General features: G+C 43.7%; 1 pseudogene; it reads left to right on the forward strand.

Annotated features, from left to right (window-relative positions):
* Positions 1-8,280, forward strand: part of LOC111949699 (glutamate receptor ionotropic, kainate 4-like) — a 182,280-nt pseudogene extending 174,000 nt beyond the window's left edge.
* The last annotated feature ends 1,211 nt before the right edge of the window (positions 8,281-9,491 follow it).

Here is a 9,491-nt window from a genome sequence, read left to right on the forward strand (position 1 = left end):
CACACACACACACACACACACACACACACACACACACACACACACACACACACACACACACACACACGCATGCATACCTCACACATGGCCCCCTCCACTATAATAGATGACCTGTCACTGATCTTCTCTTAGACCCTGTCTGTCCCCTGTCTGTCCCCTGCTCCACCTCCACCTCCACCGACCATGACTTATCTATTTCCTGTCTGATTGTCAATATCCTCTTCCCCCTGAAGGAAAGCTCAGGGCTGCACCTGGAGAGATAGGCAGTCTGGGTCAGCCGCTGACTTTCCGTTTCAGCCTATGTAGCTGGCCTCAAAGCAGGCTTTCATCTGTCAAAGAGAAAGAGAAAGGGCGGAGACAGAGAGAGAAAGACAAAGACCGAAAGGGAAACAGTCAGAGAGAGAGGGAGCTCCTCTCTCTCTCCTTTAGATTCCTATGGGGCCTCCTTTGTGCTCCAGAGCCCAAAGCATGCCCTCAGCCCTCAGATCAGACCAGATCTGACCGTGCTTCTCCCTCTCCTTGTCACATGACCCCCCCTTATATCACAGAACTCGCGCTACCAGACGTACCAGCGCATGTGGAACTTCATGCACTCCAAGCAGCCCAGCGTGTTTGTGAAGAGCACGGAGGAGGGCATCGCCCGCGTGGTCAACTCCAACTATGCCTACCTGCTAGAGAGCACCATGAACGAGTACTACCGGCAGCGCAACTGTAACCTCACCCAGATAGGAGGTCTGCTGGACACCAAGGGCTACGGCATCGGCATGCCAGTGGGTAAGTGTGGAGGGAAGATGGGGAGGAGAGAAGGGCATGGAGGAGAAGGAGAGAGTACCAATTTACACAACTCCAAATGGAGCGTGCATTTTTTKGGGGAAATTTATGGGTTTTCTCTGCTCACTCTCGTGTTTATGAAAAGGAAATGCTGTCACTACATCACTTTCAAAGTCCATGAACAGTGGAAGCGAACTGGAGTGAGTGAAATTATTTTAATCGACTCTTGGTATGGACTGGAGTTTGCTTGAAAAATCTTGTTCAAAGTGAAACCAACAAATGGTTTTTGGTTTTTGTCTTTGAAAAGTGTTTCCCAAACCGGTCCTCGGAAACCCCAAATACGGGTATTTGTTCAATTTGGGAAACACTGCCTTAGTGTACAGTGTGGGATATGCAAATCATAGGTCATAGGAAGGTTACGTTTACGCACACGCATATAGACTAGCACTTCCTGTAAACTGCACTCATCATAATGCATAGAAACACATGCTACAGGAAACCTCCCGGGAATGTATCTTTATGCTCACTCATTGACGAGACGGTCTTTGCAGGGCTGTGACCCTCTGTACATCTCCTCCCTCCTCAGGGTCAGTGTACCGGGATGAGTTTGACCTTGCCATCCTCAAGCTGCAAGAAGACAACCGTCTAGAGATCTTGAAGAGGAAATGGTGGGATGGTGGCAAGTGTCCAAAGGAGGAGGATCAACGTGCCAAAGGTGCCATTACCCCTCCATCTGTCATTCTCTCTCTATCTATCCATCCATCCATCCTTCCTTCCCCCTTGTCCGCCCCCTCTCATCTTACTCACCCTATTTAGACAGGTGTAGTATCAGGGTCACTGTGATGCTGACTGTGGTGTGTGTGTGTGTGTGTGTGTGTGTGTGTGGTGTGTGTGTGTGTGTGTGTGTGTGTGTTGTGTGTGTGTGTGTGTGTGTGTGTGTGTGTGTGTGTGTGTGTGGTGTGGGTGTGGTGTGCGTGTGGGTCGTATATATGTGTATTGTATATGTGTGTGCGCTTGTGACTCTCTCTATTTTCTCTTCTCCCTCCCTCTCAGGGCTAGGCATGGAAAACATAGCCGGTATCTTCGTGGTGCTGGTGTGTGGTCTCCTGGGTGCCATAATCCTTTATGGCGGTGCTGGAGTTTATGTGGTTTCTGCGGCAGACGCCCGGAACAGAGGTGAGAGAGGGCTATTTTACCTGCATCTGCTTTGTCTCCCTCTCCCCGCCCTGATGCTCTCTTCTCCCAGACCAGCTCAACTCCAGGAGCAGCAATCCCCACAAGCCCACTATGCTGCCTCACACATGGGGGAACACACAGCTTCCTATCCCTGCCACCCCTTGCCGAGTGGGCGCCATGGCCTTTATTTGCCTCCGAGATCTTACAGCACAAAGCCAAAGATAATACCTGACATACAGTATCTAACTATCAATCTACAGGCCTTTAGGTAATAGACTTCAGCGGTCTCCACTGGTAGTGAATGTGGCTTCACATGCTGTGCTTTTGTTCTTGAGCAGCCTAAAATCAGCCCCCCTTCGAATGAACATTTGAATGAGACGTAGTTTCGTGGTTTGACATTCATTTTATTTCCGTTTCGGCAGTCATTTTCGGTCATGTTTTTCTTCACGAAATAGGATTGTGTTTTCAATTGGATTTGTTCCCGATACAACACCGTGATACAAAAATTCTAATAATATCTAAATAAACCAGCATGTTTACAGAAAAGCCTATGCCACCTGACTTATTTTGGGGGGGGGGACTAGGAAACAATCAAGTGAGTGTGTGTGTGTGTGTGTGCGTACAAGCTGTCTATCGATCTAATTGCTTATTTGGATTGACTTATTTGGTTTTTGTCAGTTGGCATGGCATGGCTCATAGCCCACACAGTGCCTCTGTAAGCATTTCCCTTCTATTACATGGTACAAAGGGAGATGCCATGGGCCAACACAGTTAGAAAGATGTACTGTGTGACTACATCTCTGTTCTTCTCTCCTCACAGAGAGGAGACAGGCACACTAGCACACACAGATACAGCAACACCCATTTAATACAGTTTGGGCAATATGGGCAATTAGTCTTATGTCATAGAGATGACAATGGCTAAATTTACAATGTAACCAATATTTCGCAATCATTTCATATACTATATACGAATGTTAAACAACCTAGAGGAAATATATCAATATTTAACCATCAAGTACGGTATACAATGTTGTACAGTTGTCTGTTTTTCTTTGAAGACCCTAGGTTGTCGTTATATTTTCTCAACAAACTACGTCTTCAGTTCCTTTTCGTTAGATATTGTCACGTTTAAATGTCCAGTGCATCCCATTCTATCTTATTTGTGTAGCTGTTGTCTGTCCGTCAGTCTCTGATCTTGCAGTGTGTCAGTGAGATCACCCGGTCTCTCTCTCTCTCTTCCCTCTCTCTCCCTGTGTGTGTTGCAGCTGTCGGTGTGTGAGGAGATGCTACGGGAGCTCCAGGGGATCGTCCTGTGCCGGGACAGCCTACAGCTGAGGCGTCGGCGGGGGACGACCATGCTCCGTCCTCGCTCCCTGCCCCTGGAAGAGCGCCGGGCGAGGGCCGCCGCCGTCAGCCTGAGCAATGGCAAGTTGTGTGGCGCTGCCGCCGGCCTGCCCCTCTCCGAGCCCCTCTCCCACAGACTGGCGCAGGAGGCGGCTTTGGTGGCGCGTGGCTGCAGCCACATCCGCATCTGCCCCGAGTGCAGGCGCTTCCAGGGGCTGCGCGCCATGCGTCCCGGGGGAGGCCCCGGCCACGGCGCCTCGCCCACCCACAGCGAGGAGAGCATAGAGTGGGAGAAAACGACCAACAGCAGCGAACCCGAATAACAATGACCCCCCCCCTTGACCTGGACAACCCTTTTACCTACCTAGACCACCACACACCCACTGTACTACTGTACCCAGTAGGCACGTCTCCACAAGGGCAACAGGGGGCATCATGGGAAGGTTATGTGGTACTGTGACAGGAGCTGCCTTGGTCCTGGTGTATTTGATTTGGGAGGACGGTGGCTGGGGCGTTGGCTTTGGCTGTGGAAATTTTGGGCACGTCCCCCCTGGAAGGGATCTTTGAGTTGAGTAGAGCTCTGAAATGATGCCYTGGGCTTAGTGATGGAACTCCCGTTGTACATGTCCATAGAGACTACCAGAGGAAGTCCGTGAGAGGGGACACGACCTCTCTGTATGGGCTGTCTGTCTCGAAGGCCCTATGCCCTTTCTAGGATGTGAAGGACACAGGTTACGGGGCATTTGTACTATGCAGTATTTTCTGTCACTCGTGCTAATTGTTGATTTGTTTATAAATTATTTGTCCTTTTGTTGTGTTCTTGATATTGATCATATTGTTACTATTCTATTGTTCTCTGAGACGGTACCATTTTTTATTTTCTCGAGAGCTGTGGACATTATTGCCTTTTCAGAGCTAAAAACAGAGAACACGTAGAAAAAGACTTCCAATTCAGCATCATTCTTTGAAAGTGCCGACAAAAAAAGAGGATATCGAGCGATGGGAAAGCACCACGGCCTTGAGGCGACGACGACGAGAACTGAACATGAAAATAAAACACAACGACTCGTTTTATAATAGTGACTGTATCCTATATGAAAATGTGTTTTCAACATGTTTCTGAAAGCCAGCGACGCATGTCAGCAGGTGTGATGCTGATGCTTGGAGGGGAGAATGAGTTTCCCGTTCAAACAATTTGCCCGGAGACACAAAGAACCCCAATGTAATCAGAAATAGTCCTCATTCGTTCCCTTTGCGCATGTGTGGGCCCTGTCTCTTGATATTGCCCCCGGATCACAAGTCATAAACAATACTAGGAACCACAACATCACACCATTTTGAGTTTCTTTCCATTGTCCACTGTGGTATACAGTATCATATGAATCCCATATACTGTAAGAAATTGGTATTGGTTCGCTATTTCCAATTTGTGCTCTCCATTCCCTCTGTTCAACTCACTCCCTTTGTCATCGTGCTGCACCATTGCTTCGACATGACTCAGACACAATCTCTGCGGCATGCACTACACACTCATGCACACGCACGGAAACGCACACACTCACACATGCAGGCACACAGGCATGTGCACACACACACAGACACAATACACACAAGCAATGCAGATAGTTACACTGCAGAGGTAGTCATACTGAGATGGTGGCATTGGGGAAGAATTCAACACATTCCAGAAGAAATTAAAACTCCCAGTAAATGTTTTTTACAGGAATTTTAATTTGATTTATTAAAGACTCCACCCAAAATGAAACATTGTCTGACGTTTTCGTAAGTCCGAGGTGTTTGAAGTCTTTTATGTGACATTTATTCCTGGATCACCATTTTGTAAATTCCGCAATACAATTTCGAGAAAGGATATGGTGCCAATTATTCCCATTAATTTAGGATATAGGTCTGCAGATTTCCCAATGATAACAAACCTCAATTTTGGGGTGAGCTATCCCTGTAACCATCAGCAGAGACCGTATTCATTTGGCACCAAACGGAACAAAAAGGACTGAAACAGTCTTGAACTTGTCCAATAAGAAACAATCATTTTAATTCTCCTTTGCCATTTAAAAAAAAAAGTGTTTTCCATCACATGCCTTAATGAATACAATCCTTGTAATGAAATGAAGGCCATCCCCGTCCAGATTGGATTTGTGGAGCAAAGCTGTACTTTCTCCATGTGTTCATTCAAGTTGATTTAGTCAATGTACCATATCGCAAATTCATTGATGTAGCATGTAATGTTACTCATTTTCCTTTAGGAAGTTGGATGTTTTATATGTTGCTGGTGGTGTCCTTGGGATTCATTGTTTTGTCTGTGCTTTTCTACTAAATTGACTAAAATGAGTGGGCGAAAGTGAACAACTGTGGTCTGTCTGTCAACGTTAGGCTTTGATGGATCCGCCTCCTTGACGATGCCCAAGGGGTGTGCCACTCATATGTCAAGAGTGCCTGAAACCAGGCCATCTTGACAAAGTATTCGATTGGAGGTATGCCAGGTTCATTTGTATTTGTCACATCCAATCTAAAACCTGGACCTTAAATCTGAAGGGACTCTTTCAGCATTTGAATTAAATCCACTATTAAGTTGATTTCATTMATCTCTAAAATTGCTTTTCAAGGCATCTATACAAAGTGCCAGTCAAACACCGGATTTCCGCACAGGATATGCATTCTCCTGCCTTAGTGTACTTGGTTGAAGGTGTATGACCTAGGCCATGCATTTTTACAATGATGTTAATGAAACGGCTGAGCAGACAGCTTAGTTTGGGTCAATGAGGGTCTGAGACTGTAGAAGGAACTGTTGTCTATTTTCATAATGCCTTAATCTACATCCCTTGCGCCAGCAGGCCACAAATGCAAAAGATCCCTTAAGAACAATGGTATTCAAACTTTTTCAGCGGGGCATACATTTTTTCCACCAGATTTTCTGGGGACACCATTTTCTTCCGAAGAATTTCTTGCGACCCCCACCTCAAATATAATGGCACAACCTTAAAATAATTTTGTTTTTTTTACATCAACAATAAACCATTGCATTTTCCTCATATACATTTTTTTAAGAAACCAATAAATACATGTACTCAATAAAATTATATTTTCTAATTATCTTTCTCAGAAACATTTTAATATATATTCCATACAATAATCTGTACTCATAATGTTTTGTTCCTAATATACATCTATACACTGATTGAGTGTAAAAAATATTAGGAACACCTGCTCTTTCCATGACATAGACTGACCAGGTGAATCAAGGTGAAAGCTATGACCCCTTATTGATGTCACTTGTTAAATCCACTTCAGTCAGTGTACATTGAGACAATTGAGACATGGATTGTGTATGTGTGACATTCAGAGAAGGAATGGGCAAGACTACCATACCCTATTTAAGTGCCTTTAAATGGGGTACGGTAGTAGGTGCCAGGCGCACCGGTTAGTGTTTTAAGAACTGCAATGCTGCTGGGTTTTTGGCGCTCAACAGTTTCCCGTGTGGATCTAGAATGGTCCACCAGCCAAAGGACATCCAGCCAACTTAACACAACTGTGGGAAGTATACAAGTCAACATGGGCCAGCATCCCTGTGGAACGCTTTCGACACCTTGTAGAGTCCATGTCCTGACGAATTGAGGCTGTTTTAAGGGCGAAAGGGAGTGCAGCTCAATATTAGGAAGGTGTGTACACTCAGTGTGTATATATATATATACAATATACATATATATATATATATATATATATTATGTTTTGTTTTGTCGACCCCACTGCAGCCTAGCTTTGAATACCACTTTTTAAGAACGTTCTCTTGCTTCAATACTAGAAGATCGCTAGTGAATTCCTTTAGTAGCCAATGCCAACACATTCAACAAATATGACGTTCATATTCCTCATTTAAAAGTCCCTCAATTACACCAAATATGGTGTTGCGACTTAACAATTCCTTTACTTGTGGTATGCACAGCCATACTTTTCCTTAGTTTGATTTTACAAATAGACTTGGGATCATCATCTGTTTTCAAAGGATTCGATTTCTTCTCATGTCTGTTCATTATACCACTGGAGACCAGTCCGACATGTTTCCATACAATGTGAATACCCRTAAATACATTTAGTTTGATGCTCTACGAGAGGTTTTACCCTGTGAGTGAAGTCGTCCTGGTTGTGCTGTGTGACTATTCTCTGAGAGGTGTTTGCTGTACAGTGTGTTTGTTTTTGAGCTCCTAAGGATACAGAGAGAGGGGGTAAAGAATAAGCTGTACAGCGCTCATTGTTTTATCATATAGAGGCTATAGTGTCAATCCTCTTATGGAACTTTATTGTCATAGGTGTGTGAATACAGAATGCTCAACAAGGGTTTCCCAGTGGAGGTTCCAGGGGCTCTTTATTTCTACAGGCCCTCACCTTAACCAGTATCCACATCAAATTGAACTTGTGTGAACACACACACACACATCCACATACAAGCACCCACATACTGCACACACGTCTACAGGCATGATGAACAATGATACATTCAAACATTCAATCTGCAGGTTTTCTATAAGGAGATTGTATGTAGCTGCTAGGTCACAGAGGCTGCATACAAAATGGTACCCTTTTGCTATTCCCTGCTCTGGATAAAAGAAGTGTGCACTATATAGGGAATAGGGTGCCGTTTGGGACAAACACTGAGACAACGTGGGGTCAGCTGGATGAACTCCCGAGTTTAGGGAATGCATAGTGGGATTCTGTGCTCCCAACTTTTATGCATCGAAAACATTCACAGACTTTCAATCAAGCGTAGTTGGAATAAGATTGCCAATTACCTTGAAGGCTAAAGGGAGTTGAATTGGAATGAAGAGGAATCGTCACGTAGAAGTAGCACTCTGAGACTTTCACTGGGAGACCCTGAGTAGGATGGCAGGATTTGGTTGCTATATTTTATATGCTTTATTTTCTTATGTTGTCCTTTTTATTCCAATATAAATACATTTCTTAAAACATAAACCGCCGATCTGAGGGTTTCCTGTTTGTCCTGTTGTCTTTATTCAACGTTGTAAGGCCATGCAAAATTTTAACACGTATGGTGAACAATATTCACAGTTAAATAGGCAGGTAATCCTAGCAGTTCGAGGGGCGAGCCAGCAGCCGGAGGGTTGCGAGATCAACAAGAAAAATCTGTCGGGAAGTGAGCTGGCAACTGAAGAGTTGCTGGTATCAAATCATAGATGCCATTGCCTGCCTCTGTGCCTTTGAGCAAGGCACTTCACCCACCATAACCAGTGTGGCAGCCCCCGCACCTCTTCGAAACCTGTACATGTATATATGTATGTCTTTCAGAGGGGTTGGGTTAAAAGCGGAAGTCAAATTTAAGTTTGTTGTGTGCACTTGACCAATAAAGTGATTTTAAGATCTTGATCTTAATTGCATTTTCCAAGGCTGACAAAGTAAAACCTGGGCCCCTACTCACGAAGCGAATAGTAGTTCTAATCTAGCATCAGATATAATCTTGTTAATTATGATCTAAAAGGCAAAGGAAAGATTCTACAAATGAAATGTTACAACAAAAGGGACACTTTGCTTCTTACTTGACTTGCCTAGTTAAATAAAGGTTCAACAAAAATAACTAAATAAACTCAAGCTTCTCAAGTACAAGCCTACACTAAATAGTGTGGGGGATATACAGATCTCTTCCTTAAAGCTAATGAAATTAGGTTCACAACTAGGGTTGCAAAGGGAGGAAATATTACTGGAAACGTTCAAAGTTTTCCAGTAAACTACCAGAATTTTGGTATCATTCAAGAATTGTATGTAATCTATCACAAAACATTTAGTGGCCCTTTTGGGTACTTGAGATTATCACAGTTGTCTGTAATTATCTCTGGCCCTCTCTCTGGCTTTATCACATGTAAAATATATGAAATAATTCAATAAGATGATTTTAAAATAAAACATAGAATGATGTAGCTGTAAAACATTATCCTAAATATAAACCATTAATTTACTGAATACTTTTGGTGTTTATTTAATATGAGAGTTTCAGCATAAATAAATACAGTACCAGTCAAAAGTTTGGACACACCCACTCAAAATAAGAATTTGTTCTTAACTGACTTGCCTAGTTAAATAAAGGTAAAAATGTTAAAAATGCAAGGGTTTTTCTTTAATAGTGAAGACATCAAAACTATGAAATAACACATGGAATCATGTAGTAACCA

The sequence above is a fragment of the Salvelinus sp. IW2-2015 genome, linkage group LG22 (genome assembly GCF_002910315.2).
Source record: "Salvelinus sp. IW2-2015 linkage group LG22, ASM291031v2, whole genome shotgun sequence".
Taxonomy (NCBI): domain Eukaryota; kingdom Metazoa; phylum Chordata; class Actinopteri; order Salmoniformes; family Salmonidae; genus Salvelinus; species Salvelinus sp. IW2-2015.